We start from the raw sequence: 17,490 nt of genomic DNA on the forward strand, positions 1-17,490 counted from the left end.
CTTGCAGGGAAGGTTGAGCTGTGGAGTTTTCCAGAGGGAAAATGAAAAAAACATGCAGTTTTTTTGCATGTGGTACAAATGTGTTATTTTTTTCTTTTGTATTTGAATATGTCTGCATGTTGGTTTCCCTAAACAGTCTTGAAATTTCTCCCACCAATGAGCTGGGCACACAGGTGCAGCTAATCAGACTGATGTCAGCGTGCAGCCGCATTACCAAAGCAAAGAATCACCACACAGCTGTGGATAAAACTAAATCCAACAAGTTAACTACAGGGCTGTGTAATGGGTGGAAAATGACTGCAGACCAGTCAACATGGTGGAAGACAGTAAGGAAAATGTCAGATGAGGCACTTAAATCCAGTCAGTGGATTTGTATTAGGAGAAACAATGGTAGTTGGGGACCAGCAGGAGGATCCACTGAACGGACAACTCCTTGAGATCAGGTGGAGAGATCCACCAATCAGTACTCTCAGGAGAAAATCCAGGAAGTGTGAGGGTATTTAGGAGTGGGAGTGGCCTGTTTCAGTCTCTTTGTGTGAGACCATGCTGCCATCCAAGTAAGTGTGTTGGTTGATTCAATTCATCCTTATTTCCCTTAGCTTGAGTCTTGTATGTGAGTTGTAGTATATTGGCAATTGTGATGCATGTGCTAGGGAAGGTAGCATCAGCACAATCACTACCTGGAGTCTGCATACACTCAAAAAACTGAACTAGGTGGGTTGTTAACTTTATAAATACATATTATTTTGAGTTAACTTAAAATACATGCATTTGTTGGGTTAAAATACTGTTTTTGAATTAAGCCCATGTTAATTTGTCAGTTGTTGTCAATACATAATATGAATGTGCCCTGCTAACGTAAAGTATTCGCATTAACTCAAATACAGTTGAAATACTCCTGCTATCCACTAGGTGACACTAGTTCAACCACGACTGTGCTGCACTCCAAGGAAGAAGAATACTGAGCTGCACATGCGTGGTGCAACTTTCCGCTCGGTCATTTCCAACCGCCATTTGCTCCTGAACTCGTTTTTGGCGCCTTGCACTGTTGGTTCAGAGAAGGTAGGAGAAATTTCTTTCCCAATATTATCTTATATTTGCACTCAGTTGTCTTGGGGCACAGTTTCTATATTATATTTGTGTCTTTGGAGCTTCAACTTCTATTTCTGTATTTAGTTCGGCCTGAAAAAGGTATGCAGCTTGACTTGCATTTCATTAAAATATGCTATAACTATAGGCCAGTCTGTGAAGCAGCACCCAATCTGTCACATACCTTACGTGATTTTTTTAATTCTTTATTTTAACGAAAATATCAGGAATGTACTATCTACGTACATATTTAAAACTGAATGTGATGGGTAAAAAAGGTGTGTAGTAATGTATATGTGTCCACAACCGGACACTAGCATGCTACTATGGTCCATAATGGGCCAACACAATAACGTATCTGTTTTTTTTTGTGCCTATTTAGTTGAAAATATGTATTTTTGTGATATAAACGAGCCTCTGTGCTTCCTTCAGTTGTGCTTCACTTAAACTTTGTTTTTTTATTGTCGGGGAGCCTGTGAAGTTGTTCGCTGGGTTATCCGTACCGTTTTCCTATTCCTTCTCCACACTAAAAGCTTTGTCCCCTAACATGAGTGGATGACTTTTATTGTGAAGGGGACAGGAAGTGTTAACATTAGCCACATCCTGTAACTGACAGTAGTTTGTATAGTTTTACGGTTGGCAGCACACTTCAGACTCACTCTTCACCGTTTGTCTCACATATTTCTAAATAAAGCAATGGTAAGCGACCGAAGTCTCACTGCCAGAAATAACCTGTATGTTTATTACTTACGGTGTTTTTTGCATGTTGTGTTTAGTAACCGAAAGGTAGTATTAGCATATAGCTCGCCCAAGTGGAGGCAAGTACGGCTTATTAGATAAAATATTACTGTTTAAAAGAAGAATCATTGAAAGGAGTATTTTAAACGACTAAGTTCGTTGGTTCTGTACTGTAAATAGCATGCAGCCTTAAAAACATTGCATTTTTACCCCTCCCCCCCTCAACATACTCAAACAGGCTTGGCAATCTTGATTGATTTGTTTGATGCTCTAATCAAAGAAAGATAATCTAAAAATGCTATCCTGGATTTCCTGGATAGTTTGGTTTTCTAAAGCCACAGACAAAAAAAATCAAAATACATTGTGTCAGAGAAAAACACCAGTACCTACATAATTTAAATTATGTTTAAACTGTAAAAACCTGTAATTTAAAATTATGTTAATCAGTTCTTCTTCACAAATTATAAAAGACTGCCTTTACTTTGTTTAAGTCATCTTTTTTCTCTCTTTAAATGATTTCATTAAGATACGTTTTTATACCAGTCACTATTCAGGTCAGAGTATAATACAAAATGCGGACAAAATGTTGCATGGTCAATATGCATTTATGATATGTCTAAATATTAACTGGTACAACTGTAATTTAAAATGGACCTCTGAAAGGATCTCTAGATGTAAACATTTTTTGTACTTTTCCGTGTGTGTGTGTGTGTGTGTGTGTGTGTGTGTGTACATATATATATATATATATATATATATATATATATATATATATATATATATATATATATATATATATATATATATATATATATATATATATATACCATCACCCAATGAAGGATTTATGGCACAGCTGTCCAAAATTAACAGCTTTGGTAATTACCAAAAATATTTTTATTTCAAGTTTCTGTAATAGTTTATATGTAGAAACTCTAACTGAAATTATATTTTCATGACAAAATATAATTATGTGTTTTCCATGAATTTTCAAACTTGCTGTGTTACAAAAACCAGAGCAAATAGTAAATCACAAAAGATTTATTTATTTTTTATTGTTAAAACCTCTATCACCTCACCTCTGTTGTAGCTTCTGAATTGTGTGCCATTCCCCTGGCCAAGGTGCTGCTTCCACAACAGGTATGTTCAAGTGAAGCTACTCATTTTCTGTAAATACATTGGCTTTGTTCTCCTTCTCCTATCTTTCATAGTTGAGCTGTTTGTTGAGAATATTGTATTTTTACCCAATGTTACAGTTTAAAAGAAAGTAATTTATTTTATTTGATGGTTTTGGTTTACGTATTGAATTTCAGATTCTGGCAGTGATAAACTCCATCTGCTCCGTGCATAACTGAAGTGGTGAAGGCCCCCTTGCTGAGTATTGCGCAGTAAGTTTACAATTAGACTGTGTAATAACAAGAAAGGTATCATTACGTAAGTGTCCTTTTTCTTAAGTTATTGTTGTTTTTTTTTTTTCTTCCCAGAACGAATGTGGCAGTGTAAAGGGTGCAGTTCAAAGACCGCAACTAGGGTCCACTTTCTTAAACATTATAGGTTAAAACATCCACAATATGGGCGAAGGCAACCATATCCCTGCCCCCATGTTAAATGTCCATGTACATTTAAATCATGGAATTGACTCAAGTGCCATCTCAGTAAAATGCATTACAGAGAGACAACGCATCAAAAATCTTCACCTGCCACATTTAAGTGCCATTTTTGTAAGTTCACTGAAGTTGCCTCTGAAAAGGAATATTTTAGGCATATAAATGTACATCTCAAAGCCAATGAAACAGTTTCCTGTGTGTTTAGGGGTTGTACATTTCAGACAAACATCTTTGGAACATTTCATTCCCATAAAATAGAAAGCACCGTGGCTATTCTTACAGTGATTTTAAACCAGATATAATTGTGCTTAGACACATTTTGGACAGCCCAGATCATGCAGTTGAACATGAAGAAGGTGACTTTTTGGGAGCATTTCAGGGAGAGGTACAGAGTGATTTTCAGACAGACAACATTAAAAGTGATGAAAAACTTATTGAACAGAAATTTGCAGCATTGTTGCTGAAGCTGGAAAACATACTCCATCTCCCTAGTAGTGCAGTGGACGAGCTGTTACAGGACCTTCACTTCCTGATGAGTTCAGCTTCCCTGACAACATCAGCTGCCATTTTTTCAGACTTTTGCACAAAACATAATCTTGACCTTAATGTGAAGGACTTTGAAAATTTGGCCTCTACTGATTGTGTCTCAAATCCCTTGACAAAAATAATTGGAGATCAAGGCTCCCTTAATACTGCTTTTAAACGTAAACAGTATTTTAAAAAGAATTTCCAAGTTATTGAGCCTGTGGAGTATGTCTTGGATCAAGAACACAACCAAAGCTACCAATACATACCATTGTTACAGTCATTGCAGCAGCTTCTTAGCAAAGATGCTGTGATTCATGAGGTTGTAGAAAACTATAGCACTCATTCAAATCAAACTCCAAAACAAGAATACAGCTTGTTTCAAGATGGGTTGTTTTACAAACAGAACCCCTTCTTCTCCAGCAGAAGAACTCAGAATATGTCTTACCTTTTATATTGATGAGTTTGAAGTCTGCAATCCATTGGGCACTTCCCGCAAGAAGCACAAACTCTCTGCAGTTTACTGGATTTTAAGCAACTTACCCCCAGGCCAGCACTCAAGCTTGTCATCCATCTACTTGGCACTACTGTGTAAAAGTAGTTACATAAAGGAATATGGATATAGAAAAGTGCTTGAACCCCTTCAACCTCTTCTTTGGTCATCTTAGAAGAGCATGGGGTGTTTGTTCAAATGATTGGAAAAAATGTAAGAGGCACAGTGCAGTGTGTAGCTGCAGACAATCTGGGTGCTCATGGTATAGCAGGCTTTGTAGAGAGCTTTTCAGGTGATTTTGTTTGTCGATTTTGCACAGGACAGTCAAGTGACTTTCAGACCAGGCAGGTTCAGTCAGGTGACTTTTATCTTCGTTTCAAAGAGGGCCACAAAGAACATGTCAAACACGCAGTGGAGAGTGGAAAGCCATGTATTGGAGTAAAGGGACCTTGTGTTCTGACAGAAAATCTTTCTCATTTTGATGTGACAACTGGATATCCCCCTGACATACTTCATGATCTCCTTGAGGGTGTTGTCCCAGTGGAACTTGCTCAGTGTCTTGGTGTTTTAATATCCAAGAAATACATCTCATTAGACACTTTGAATAAGGCGATCCTCAATTTTCACTATAAAGGGGATGACAAAAAAAAACAAGCCCCATATTGTGCCTCAAACATTTGCAAGAAAAAACACAATAGGTGGCAATGCAGCAGAAAACTGGACTCTTTTAAGATTGCTGCCTTTCATGATTGGAGATGTTATACCTGAAGATGAACAAGTGTGGCAGATAATTTTGGATTTGAAAGAGATAGTAGAACTTGCTGTTGCCCAGATTCATACAGAAGAATCCATTGGATATCTTCAGTGCAAAATTTCAGATCACAGACAAAAATATCAAGAAGCATTTCCACACAGAAAACTTCTCCCAAAGCATCACTACTTGGAACATTACCCTCAAATGATTCAATGTTTTGGTCCTTTAGTTGGAGTCTGGACCATGCGTTTTGAGGGTAAACACGGTTTTTTTAAGGGAGTTGCTAATCATACCAAATGTTTTAAGAATGTGGCTCTGACGTTGTCAAGGAAACATCAGCTAATGATTGCCTATTACCTTAACTTGTTAAAACCACAGAAACAGGGGGCTGAAGTTTCAAGTGTATCAAGAGTTCCACTTGAAATGCTGAAAGATGAAATATCATTGCCTATTCATCAGATGTATCCAAACATCTCAGAGGTAAACATGGCTAAAAGTGCAGATTTTAAAGGGGTCAGCTATCGACAGGGAATGACAGTCATCTGTCGATTTTACAGATGGCCTTCCTGAATTTGGCCAGATAGTGAAAATGTGTATACTGGAGGATACACTGACATTTTTTGTCAAGATGTACTCAGCTTGGTATAGGGCACATTACCGGGCTTTTGAACTGCAACCCTGTCCAACTGGCAACATGTCCATGATAACACGAACAACTGGCAGAGAAGTACCCTCTTCATGACTACTTCGTTGGGCCACTTCGACTAGTTACTTTTAAAAGATATCCCTACATTAAAAGCACAATCTGAATGTGTAAGTAGAAAACTGTAAATGATAGCTTGATTTATGTGCACTTTGTATTCCCTCTCTCTCTGTTCTATGCTGGTCTCTGTGTATGTATTGATGCAATATTTGTATTTTGGATTTATTATTATTAACATGTATGAATGGGCTTTTATTGGTGTATATATTTTTTGTGTCTATTTACTTTGGTGTGTGGTTGGGTTTACAAATTTTTTAAAGCCAGTTTTTGTCATGCAGTTGTCATGAGCCTTAATACCATTTTTAAAATCTTTTTCAGGCTGAATCATTGAAGAAATGGCTGGGCCTGTGAAACTAAGGATTAATCTTGGTGCCAACAATGTTGAAAAACTGACCATAGAAAGAGTAATGCCAGAGTCAGTGGAGGATCTTTCAAATGAGATTAAACATCAGTTTGATATAGAAGGGGACATAAGACTTCAGTACATGGACAGTGACTTTGACAATGAGTTTGTTAACCTAAATCAAATCAGCGATATTCAAGATAAAGGCACAGTGAAAGTAATCTGTTTGATGGATGTTTCAAAACAAAACCTAACCAACGAGAGCCAGATTGGAGTAGAATCCTCCCTGTCTTCTTCCGACACACTAATACTCTCCTCGTCTGATTCAGAAACTTCTCGAGCACAGTGGCTCTCAGAATTCCCAATTCCAAAGTTTCCATATGATGTGGAGATGCAACTTCAGAGAGCAAACCAGGACTTCATATCAAAAGGAGTTCTTCTCACCCCAAATCACAAACTGAAGTCTGACATCTTGGAAAGTCTTGCTGAACAGATTATTCAGTACAAGGCATAGCCTTCGAATTTAGAAATAGTCTGTTGCTGGAGCTTTAATTCAGGCCCATCCATGCTTAAGGGAACAAGGAAACTTCAGTGGTTATTATGGTTGGAAAATAAGTCTTAAGTACAAGATGGCCAACTACAGGACAAAGCTTTGAACGTTGGGGTGTCCAGAACTAAACATGAACTCTCTCAAGCACAAACCTGCTGACAGATGTCAGCCTGCTTATGATGTCAAAAAACCCAGAAAGGCAGAAGTAAATTTTTGCCCCTCTTTTCCTTCTGGAGAGAGCCAGGACAGCCTTGAAGGTGAAAGATTGGCATTGTTATCCGAGGTCAAGAAGAGAAACAATGAAAGAGTTGTCAAAGAGAAGATGACAAAGACATTCGCATACAGAAGACAGGAGGTTGTCAGAGACAAGCCCGTGATTGCCGAGTTCAAAACCAGATGGCCGGGATTGTTCTGTGTAGCAGAGGTTTGAAAAAATTCTGAAATGGTTTAGTTATAGTTTGGCATTTAATTAATGCATCAAATAACATAAAGCTTATAAATTGTGAAGAAAAGTGTAACAGCATATGGGCATTCTCTGCATACTGTGAACATGCTTTGATACAAGAATCAATTTAAAGTTTATAGCACAATTCTTAATCACTTTTTTGAACTACATTAGCATTTGGCAGAGGGTAAAGTAAATTAGGAAATTTTGCCAATTCTACATTGACTGTTAAACGTTTAAAGTTAAATGTAAAGATTTCAGTAGTTACCCTTAACATTTTCTTGCACTTTTTTTTTTTTTAAAGATTGAAGCAGAATTTGTGAGGATCATGACTGTTCCTCTTGTCTCCAAGTTCCTGGCACAACTGGACCAACATACTGCCTGCTCATCCAAGTTTTTAACAACAAAGGGGGCTCAGCTGGAAGGAAGATTCAACAGACTTTGGGTCTAATGGCACAGGTTGGTTTTGTCATTAGTAAAGCATATATTTAACGGTGACGTTAACAAATCAATTCTGACAGTTCCAGTTCAGAGAAAACATTAAAACTGTAGATGGATTGTGATAAATTTCTGGATTATTTGGTTTCAAGTCAAAATATAAAACTGTTTTAAAAAATATGTTTTTTAAGTTTCACAATTTTAGTGGAAAAAACAGATACTGTTATTTTGGGATAAGATGTACTTATATTTAAAGTAATGAGAAGAGTTTTTGCCTTTAAATATACTGTATTTTTTCCCATCTGATTAACACTAGATTTTGGGGCCTGTGTGTTTTAAGTTAATCAATTTAACAGTTTATTTTTTATTTTATGAAAAAATAATATGAATGTATACCTAATAGTTATAGTGCCTTAGCTGCCTACTTATTCATTCCCTCAAAATTATTGTTAAAAAGAGGTGGATGACTTATGCAATGGCTTGACTGGTGAGTTTAATTGTACATGTCTTTTTTATGTTGGATGTATAATGTGTTCATCTGGATTTCTACAATACAAACTGATATTACTTTCTCTATCTAGAATGACAGCATTGAAAAGAGGAGGGAGTGCCACCTGCAAGCACTTTGCATCTTCCTTAATGAAGATCTGCATGGCCTCTTCAAGGAATTCATGGTAACTGAAATAGATCAGTGTCAAAGTGTTTCAATTAAAATATGAAATTGACTTTCTTCTTGCTGTGTTAAACTTGGTGGGAAGTCTAACATGCTGACATACAAATAGCATGCTCTTTATGCAGATCATTTTTGAGTTCTTCCAAAAATGGTCTTTTTTGTTTTTGTTGTGGGAGTTGTTTTAATATTTTTCAATGGTGGAAATGTAGCAACCAACACTGTAAATACTCAATATAAAATGGCTATAATTTAGACCAAATAATGATTTATATTTTAACTTGCTTGTGGATTTCAACATTTATGGCTGGCACTGTTCAAAATTTGTCTTCTACATAACTCAACAGTAGGGGTATTTGGATTTTTTTGGCAGGATGTTCACAGGACTTCAATTTTAAAAGGCCTGTAGTATGAAATTTCATAAGCTGGTATATATTTAAAAAGTGTTGATTGTAAGTTATGATCCGTGGAGTCACCCAGTGCAACTACAATGAGTTCATTAAAATATACTCCTTTTTAATATTTTATGTGTGAAACCTTGAAGAGAAAGTAACTTTTTTTTTGGGGGGGGGGGTATTTTTAAATGGTTTCACTGTTTAATATTTTTTGTTTTTCTGGTCTCTGTGTGGGACTCTGACGGTGTGGCTGTTGAAAGGGACCTTGGAGAAGTTGTCCTTGGGATCTACTGTGTCAATGTCGAGGGAGGGGATGCCACCACTCGTCCAGCTGATGTGGGCATCGTCATTGAAGGTGTTGAAGTCCTGCATGACTTGGGAAATGTTGCCAGTGCTTGTGCTCTCCTGATGGGTGTTATATACGCACTGAACCTCAGTTATCCTAAGGAGCTGAAATCTTTCTTTGAAGCACTTCAGAAGATCTTTCTTCAGTTGGATGCTTCCCAACTCTCAAACAAGGTACAGATGCTTAAAAACAAACTGTATGAATAAGTCAACCAACCTCCTCAACTAAGGTGGTATCTTCAGTGCCAAGTGACAAAAGGATGTGAACTCTGAGACCACTCTTTATTACAGTTTGATGACATGTATATTGACATTTTTGTCAACCAGGCAGCACCAAAAGGCAACTACAAGACATACTTTGTTTGGTCATATTGTAAGTATGTGAAATGTGATTCTTTGCATGTTTAAATTTTGGCAGCTCAAGATTATCACCTGTGTGATAAAATTTGTTTACGGCAGAAAATAATTAGTTGAATTTTGATACCATTACATTTTTACAGGCCACATTTTTAAAAATATGTTTAAAGAAATGTTTAAAATATGTTTTAAAACCACAGCCCTTACATTAAAGTGATATTTCAGATTTTTTAAGTGGGGTTTTTTAAGACATGTCAATGGTAGGTGTATCAGTCTAAGTGCTGTCAGTCAAATCAGCTGCTTGAAATTACACACATTTTTTTGGAATTTTTTAGAGCTGGTTGAGCTAAAACAACAATTGAGTTATATATGCTATAAAGATGTATTTCTTCACAATGCTTTACTTTTATGTTGGCAAACTCTCTGTTTTTGGTACTTATCTACTTGGTCTCACAGTGTTAACCATATGTACTTGTGCCCCTGCTCTTTTTGATGTCCACTGACCCAAGGGGCTTGCTAGCATAAAAATAAAGCATATGTATATTCAATAGTAGAGGAAATATCTTCAGGGTAGCTTATTCCCTCCTAAAATTTGAGAAAATTTCATGGAACTTCCGTACCCATCTGCAGCAGTGTAAAGCTTAACTTCAGTTCTGGTGTTCTTGTAAAGCAGCTAATTTGATTGACAGCACTTAGCTGATGAGTCTTCTGTTGAAATGTGTCTCATTCAACCCCACTTCAAACAATCTGAAGTATCCCTTAAAAATAAATACTGCTGCATTATGGTGTTAAAGACAAGATTATTACAGTAAAAGCAAATGTTTAACATTGACATCCAAGGACTAGCTTTTCAACAAGCACTGAATCTTAGACAGAAGAAGGTTGAGCCAGCTTAGGTAAGGTGAATCTTGCTTGGGTTTGTTTTTGTGTTGGGGGGTTGTTAAGTGCTTAGCACTGGACTTTCAGTTTCTCTCTGCAACAATAGATGAGGTCAGCTGACGCGGGTCACACCCTCTATTGATTGCCCAAGTGAAACCAGACAGGGGTGGTTCAGCTGGGCGCAATCAGTCAAGTTGGAAACAGCTGTGACTGTGTTCAGGTACCTAAAAGGGCACAGACTGCCCACACAGTGTGAAGACCTGCGAGTCTACCTGCGCGAGTCCACCAAGCAAGGACACCGACTACCGCTGCCGCCTGTCTGTTTTCAGTCTAACGCACAAGGTGTCTCTCACGCATCCCGGTCATTGTTGGCATCCGGAAAAGACGCACAGTCTGCCGTACACGCAATCCGCAAAACCTGTCCGCTCTCCCAGAAAGTGGTCCCAGCCCACACTAAGTTACCTTTGGTCTTTGGAACTGTCAGTCCGCAGTTAACAAGACAGAATTCATCAGTTCACTGGTGAAACTCTCAGACATTCAGGTCCTAGCCCTGACTGAGACATGGATCCGCCCAGAAAACTCAGCTACACCAGCTGCTCACTCCGAGTCCGCTACGCTAAGCCACACCCCTCGCTCCACTAGACGAGGCGGCGGTGCTGGCGTGCTAATTCCTGACAACTGGTCTTTTTCCACACTGCGTCCGTTGAGCAGCAACACAACATTTGAATATCATGCTCTAAATGTCACTGCTCCCATCAAAGCATATATTCTGGTTGTGTACCGCCCACCAGGGGGTAACCTGGATGGCTTTGTCTCTGAAATGGACATGTTACTCTCTGACATCCCTGATGATGGCACACCACTGATTGTCATGGGAGACATGAACATTCACATTGACAGTACTCTGGCAAACAACTTTCTGGCACTCCTCTCCTCCTTTGCACTTGTACTAGCTCCTTCTCCTCACACCCACAAAGCTGGTAAAGTCCTTGACTTGGTGCTGACTCGTAACTGCTCCATAGCAGATGTGACAGTTACCCCTCTACACCTGTCAGACCATTTCTTGGTAAAATTTGCAGCTGCCTTTCCGCAATTGCAGACACCCACTCAGACAATTTCCCTCCGCAGAAACCATAAGTCCCTCACAGCAGCACAGCTGTCTGATGAGGTGAGCTCTGCCATGCCTGACCACTCACACTTCTCACTTTCTGTTAATGAGGCTACAGAAACACTCTGTTCCTCTCTGGCATCCTCTCTGGACAAACTCTGCCCCCTGGTGTCCAAAAACAACCAAGTCCATGGCTCTCTGAAGTTCTGAGAGAACGAAGAACTGGACTCAGGGCAGCAGAAAGAAAGTGGCGTAAATCCCAAGATTTGTCCTCATACAAACAGAAACTTGCTTCCTTTACCTCTTCCTTGCAGTCCGCTAAGAAAGCCTTCTATCAGAACAAGATCTGTGCTGCTACTGATTCCAGAAAACTGTTTATGGTGTTTAACTCCTTGCTTTCTCCTCCAGCTGCTCAGCCTTCCACTACACTGACTCCAGACATGTTTGCCTCCTTTTTCACTGAAAAGGTGGCTGCAATCAGCAACCAGTTCTCTGAGCCTGACCAGCCCAGTCAGCTCAACCCCTCTACTGCTGCTTCACTCTGCTCTTTTGCTCCTCTGACCGAGGATGAGGTCTCCAGACTTCTTCTGAGCTCAAAACCTACAACATGTCCTCTCGATCCAATACCCACCCGCATCCTGCAGACCATCCTACCCACTATCAAACCTGCAGTCACACACATTGTCAATTCCTCCCTAAAACTGGCACTTTTCCTGCTACTTTTAAGCAAGCCCGTGTCACCCCACTGCTCAAAAAGCCTAATCTCAACCCCGCCCAGGTTGAAAACTACAGGCCAGTCTCACTTCTACCATTTCTGTCAAATACTGGAGCGCGCAGTATTTAACCAGGTCTCTGAACACTTGCGGAACAACAACCTACTTGACTCCTTTCAGTCTGGCTTCAGGTGTGACCACTCCACTGAGACTGCACTCCTGTCAGTCACTGAGTCACTGAGACTGGCTCGAGCTGCTGGTCAATCCTCTGTCCTACTGCTGCTGGACCTGTCTGCTGCCTTTGACACGGTGAACCATCAAATCCTCCTCTCCACACTCTCTGAGCTCGGCATCTCAGGTTCTGTCCCATTGAGGTTCAAGTCCTACCTCACAGGCAGATCCTTCAGAGTGTCATGGCGAGGAGAGGTGTCTAGGTCACATGGCCTATCGACAGGGGTTGCTCAAGGGTCGGTGCTTGGTCCCCTACTCTTCTCTCTGTACACCACCTCACTCGGTGCAGTGATCCGCTCCCATGGTTTCTTCTACCACTGCTATGCTGATGACACTCAGCTCTTCCTCTCCTTTCCACCTGATGACAGAACGGTCTCAGCTCAGATATTAGCGTGTCTGGCTGATTCTTCTGCCACTAGACGGCAATACCTGTGACCAATCACACCTGAAGCACTTTTTGCACTTACTAAGGGTTTTTTCCTTAAGTCTAAATTCTTGCTTGTGTTGTACGTCGCTTTGGATAAAAGCGTCTGCTAAATGAAATTGTAGAATTGTAGCATCTAAAAATATTGACAAAAACAAAAGTGGGGTTGGTGGTTTAATAATTCTGCTAATGAGAATATAGGAAAAGGATGATAAAATAGAAGAATATTGTAACTTGTATATGTTTATAGAAAAGACATAAAATTTAATGTTCTAATCACAGCATTTGTCAAGTGTTCACACCAAAAGTTTCTTTCTTTTTTTTTTTTTTTTTAATTAATGTTTTTGTTACTGACTTACAAGGTTTAGTGGTTTGTGAACCTTCTAGCTTTACGGTATTTTACACTACAATAACTATGTTTAAAGTTTTCTATGTTTCAGTATGCTTACAAGAAACTGTAAATCCAGGTTGTTCATAAAAAAATGTATTTGGTGTAGTTAATAATATGTAAAGGCTGCATTAAGCAACTGTTTTATTTTTCAATACTTGCTGAGTAAAGCAGTAGGTCATAATTTCACTTAAGTGACAAGTTGTTGGACCTTTAAAGAAACCTGATTTTTGTAAAATTGTATAATTTTAGAGTTGTACCCTATCTGTACTGGTTTTCTACAGCAAGTTCTGGTAAATAAAGTAAAAAGAAAAGAATTATGTTGGGTAAACGTAATTCATTTATGTGGAAAAAGTTTAAAAAATAATGTTTTGTTAAATTAGTGTGTAAAATATATGCTGGAAGAAGTTATTTTATTCAAGTTGAATTAACAAGATTTTGTTATTTAAGAAGTACAAAAATAATATAATTTAACAGACACATGTTATATATGTTGGTATAAAGTATTTATTTTAGTTAGTCTAACATAATAGATATAGTTTAGGTAAACTTAAATATCATGTGTTTATCCAAAGTAAAAAAAAAATTAAAATCATTAAGTTGCTGTAACACAATTTTTTTAATTTAATATTACTTATTTTTTTTACGCTCAACTAACCTACAATTGGATGGAAAAAGTTTACATATTAAATTTAATTAAACTCAATGTTTTAACTTTTTGAGTGTAAATAGAGCCTGGGTCTGTTGAAGGTGGCATTGCTGTTTGGGCTGTGAAAGCCATGTGATAGCCAGCCTAGCTAGCTTAGTTAACTCAGTTTAGCCTCCTGGGGAATAGCCATGTGTTAGCTTAAGTTAGCTTTGTATCTGTGGTAGCCTGTGGTATCTGTCTGTAGGCTGTGATAGCTATGTGCTAACTGGCCTAGCTAGCATGGCTAGCATAGCTTAGCCTGCTAGCTATCTGTGATAGCCATGTTATAATGTAGCTTGGCCTTGTAACTGTGACAGCTGTATAGTAGCTTAGCTTGCATCTGTGAGAGCTTTGTAGTAGCTTAGCCTTGTATCTGTGATAGCCAGGAGCCTGGGTCTGTTGAAGGTGGCAGGGTTGTTTGGGCTGTATAGGAGCAGTGAGGGCTGGCACTAGGGGAGTGGCTTTGGGACGCCAGAGTTCACTGATTAGCCTCCTGGAGGTGTTGTGAGACCAATTAGGTGAAACACCGATGAAACCTTTATATTAAGCCATAATAGCCGATTGGTGACCCTAGTTTCTTTAGTGTGTATATTTCTGGAGCACAAGTTACTTGTGCTCAGCTGAATTTTTTTCTTCTTTCTTTTTCTATTACTGCTCCCTGATAGTCATATTTAAGTCATAATTGCTGATCAGTGACCCTAGGATCCTCATTGAGTGCTTATCCTTTTCTGGAGCACAAATTCTTGTGTTTTAGTTGAATATTTTATTTACAGTTTGTTGTAATTCCATGTAATCTTGATGTAAATATTTACATTTTTGTCTTGTTTTTACAGTTGCTGTTATTGTACACATTGTATGCAACCTTGATCATTTCTCTTCTTTCCTTGAAACATCAGTTACTACAGCTTGTTTATAACAGGTGGAAGTTGTACTTTATTAAGCCACATTGTCCCTATCAAATAAATTATATTAATAAAATGAAATTACTGTCACAGGGAACACTAGTTGCTTGCATACAGCACCTGTAGGAATCAGAGAACTAAACTGGGACTCCTGAAATGTGACAATGCAGCCAGTTTATTCTCAATCAAGACAATCTGGTAAGACTTGCCTCACCTTTGTTAATATGGACTTCAAAACTATTTTGAGATGCAAAATAATAGAATTGTAAACTTGCAAAACATTAATTAATTCATTCATTTATTTATTGTCCATAACCACTTCTCCTCTGAAGGGTCAAGGGGAGCCCGTCAGTCAGCCCGTCAGGACAGGTCGCCAGATTATTGCAAGACTGACACACAGAGGCAGACAACCATTCACATTCTCATTCACACCGACAAGTGAGTTAGAGTCACCAATTGACCTGAATGTCTTTGGAACGTGGGAGAAAGACGGAGTACCCGGAGAAAACCCGTGGTGACACGGGGAGAGCATGCAAACTCTACACACAAGGGCCCCCCAACTCAAGGTCTGAACTTTGTCCGAACCTGGGTTTGAACCTGAAACCTTGTTTCTGTGAAGTGATTCAAAGACAGAGGGTTTCACAGAAGTGATTCTTCATTGTGCAATTCTGTATTGCATAATGACAAGAAATCCTTAAATACCCTTTATAAATGTTTTGTGCCCTGAGAACCTTCACATTTATGTTTCCTTACTCATTTCTTCAAGGGCTTGTCAAGAGTCCTCAATTTAAGAGTGGAGGAACATTTTTCCTTACTGTTTCCAAGCTTAAGCTTTCAATTTCACCCTAATAAGTATGACTGCACAAGTTAAAGTGAGCCTCTGTAACTCACTCCTGATGTCTGTGTGTGGCCATTACCAGTACTAGGCAGTCATGGTTCCTTTAAACTGTTCATTGTGAGATGTTAAATTGAAATTCTAAACATCTAAAAGATAACTGGGTGAACTCCATCTGGTGACAAAACTTGTGCAAAAACTAAGCTACTAAATGTACCTTGTGGTGAGATTTTGTGATGTTTTGTCAATTACTGTCTTAAGTTAAAGGATTAACTTGCACTCTCAATACTTTGCATCAGAGATAAACAAAATAAAACTAACAGGGAACTGACAATGAAGAATTATACAAGTAGTTCCAACTAAGCAATCTGATTGGTCCTCAAGACATTAAGAACATGCTCAAATTTTCATTACAGCACACCTTCCTCATCACTAAGAACAAAAACAAACAAACAAACAAACAAAACCTGATTAATCGCGACATACTATTGAAATGACTGATTAATTGTGATTTTAAAAAAATGAGCACTCAGCACTCCAGCTTTGCCAATGGCAGCTGTGACGATCCGTTCTCTGATTGAAAGGTCAGCGTTTTGACACCCAGCTCCTGCAGTCAGCATGTCAAAGTATCCTTGGGCAAAATGCTGAACACCAAATTGCTCCAGATGCTGCGTCATCAGAGTGTAGGTGCATGCGAATGGTTACTGAGGTCACAGGTGGCACCTTGTACGGTAGCCTCGGCCACCAGTGTGTGAATGTTTGAGTGAATGAGGCATGTAGTGTAAAAGTACTTTGAATGGTCAAAAGACTAGAAAAGCACTATACAAGTGCATTGCATTTGTTTACCATTTTGAAACACACTGTTAGAACTACAGATCATTATAATTCTTTTCACTAAAGTAGATCATGAAATGTGGTTGACAGTGTTTGAAATTTGACTCTTTGGACCTTAGGATAAAATTATGTTGCCAAACTAAAATTAAGCAGCACCCATTTGTTTTTCTAAAAAATTCTTTACTGAGTCCACCTCTAGGATTGTTCCTGTCTTGTGACACATTCAGTTACTGAGCCACCCCTGTTGCTGTCGACAGAGGAAAGAACAGTCAAGAATATGAAGGAGAAACATGAAAAAAGATGTTCAGTGATATATAATGGTGGGTTGATATTGTGGAATGCAAAGAGCAGTTGGAGATGCATGTGTAGTTCAGTGTTTATGCTGCACCCATTCGTCTCTCTCTCACCGTCTCTATATCTCACCTTTCTGCCTTCCAACTCCAGACTGTCCTCAATGTGGACGTCTACCATAATGAAAAAGGATGTCTTGTGTGTGTATGTGTGTGTTTGCTTGTGTGCACGTACACACGCATGTGTGTGACGTGTGTGGTAATGAATAAGGATGTGCTATGTGTGGAGCTGGTCGTTAATCACTGGCAGTGCTGGCAGCTAACAGATAAGCAGATTGATCCAAGGCCACCGAGGGAACGCAGCCTGGCACTGGCTCATTCATCACACACACACACACACACACACACACACACACACAGAGTCACATACAAACAGAGAGACTATGAGAAGGCTGACCAGTGTTTGAGCTCAGGATCATCTCGAACCACTCATGTTAACATGTGTGAGAGTAACTCGAGTACAGAGTGAGCTAAGAAGAAAGAGCAGAGACAAAGAGAGACAGACTGTGAGAGCTGCAGAGTCCTGACAACATCTGCAACTGCTCCATGACTGCTCACCTGTAAATCCCAAACTGGCATTTGCTACTGTTGCGAAACACGCACACACAAATACATATACACACAGA

At 38.9% G+C, this 17,490-nt stretch overlaps 1 long non-coding RNA gene and 1 pseudogene across 1 annotated transcript; both read left to right on the plus strand.

Moving 5' to 3' along the window:
* The first annotated feature begins 539 nt into the window (after nt 1-539).
* Nucleotides 540-4,502, plus strand: LOC148189851 (uncharacterized). The gene is made up of 5 exons (XR_015776123.1): nt 540-557; nt 913-1,062; nt 2,918-2,967; nt 3,141-3,215; nt 3,312-4,502. It is a non-coding gene; the product is annotated as an uncharacterized LOC148189851 (long non-coding RNA).
* Nucleotides 4,503-10,497: 5,995 nt separating this feature from the next.
* On the plus strand, nt 10,498-13,457 carry LOC148189852 (uncharacterized; annotated as a pseudogene).
* Nucleotides 13,458-17,490: the final 4,033 nt, after the last annotated feature.

The sequence above is a fragment of the Plectropomus leopardus genome, chromosome 3 (assembly GCF_026936395.1).
Source record: "Plectropomus leopardus strain MGB_pleo_1.0 chromosome 3, ASM2693639v1, whole genome shotgun sequence".
NCBI classification, from domain to species: domain Eukaryota; kingdom Metazoa; phylum Chordata; class Actinopteri; order Perciformes; family Serranidae; genus Plectropomus; species Plectropomus leopardus.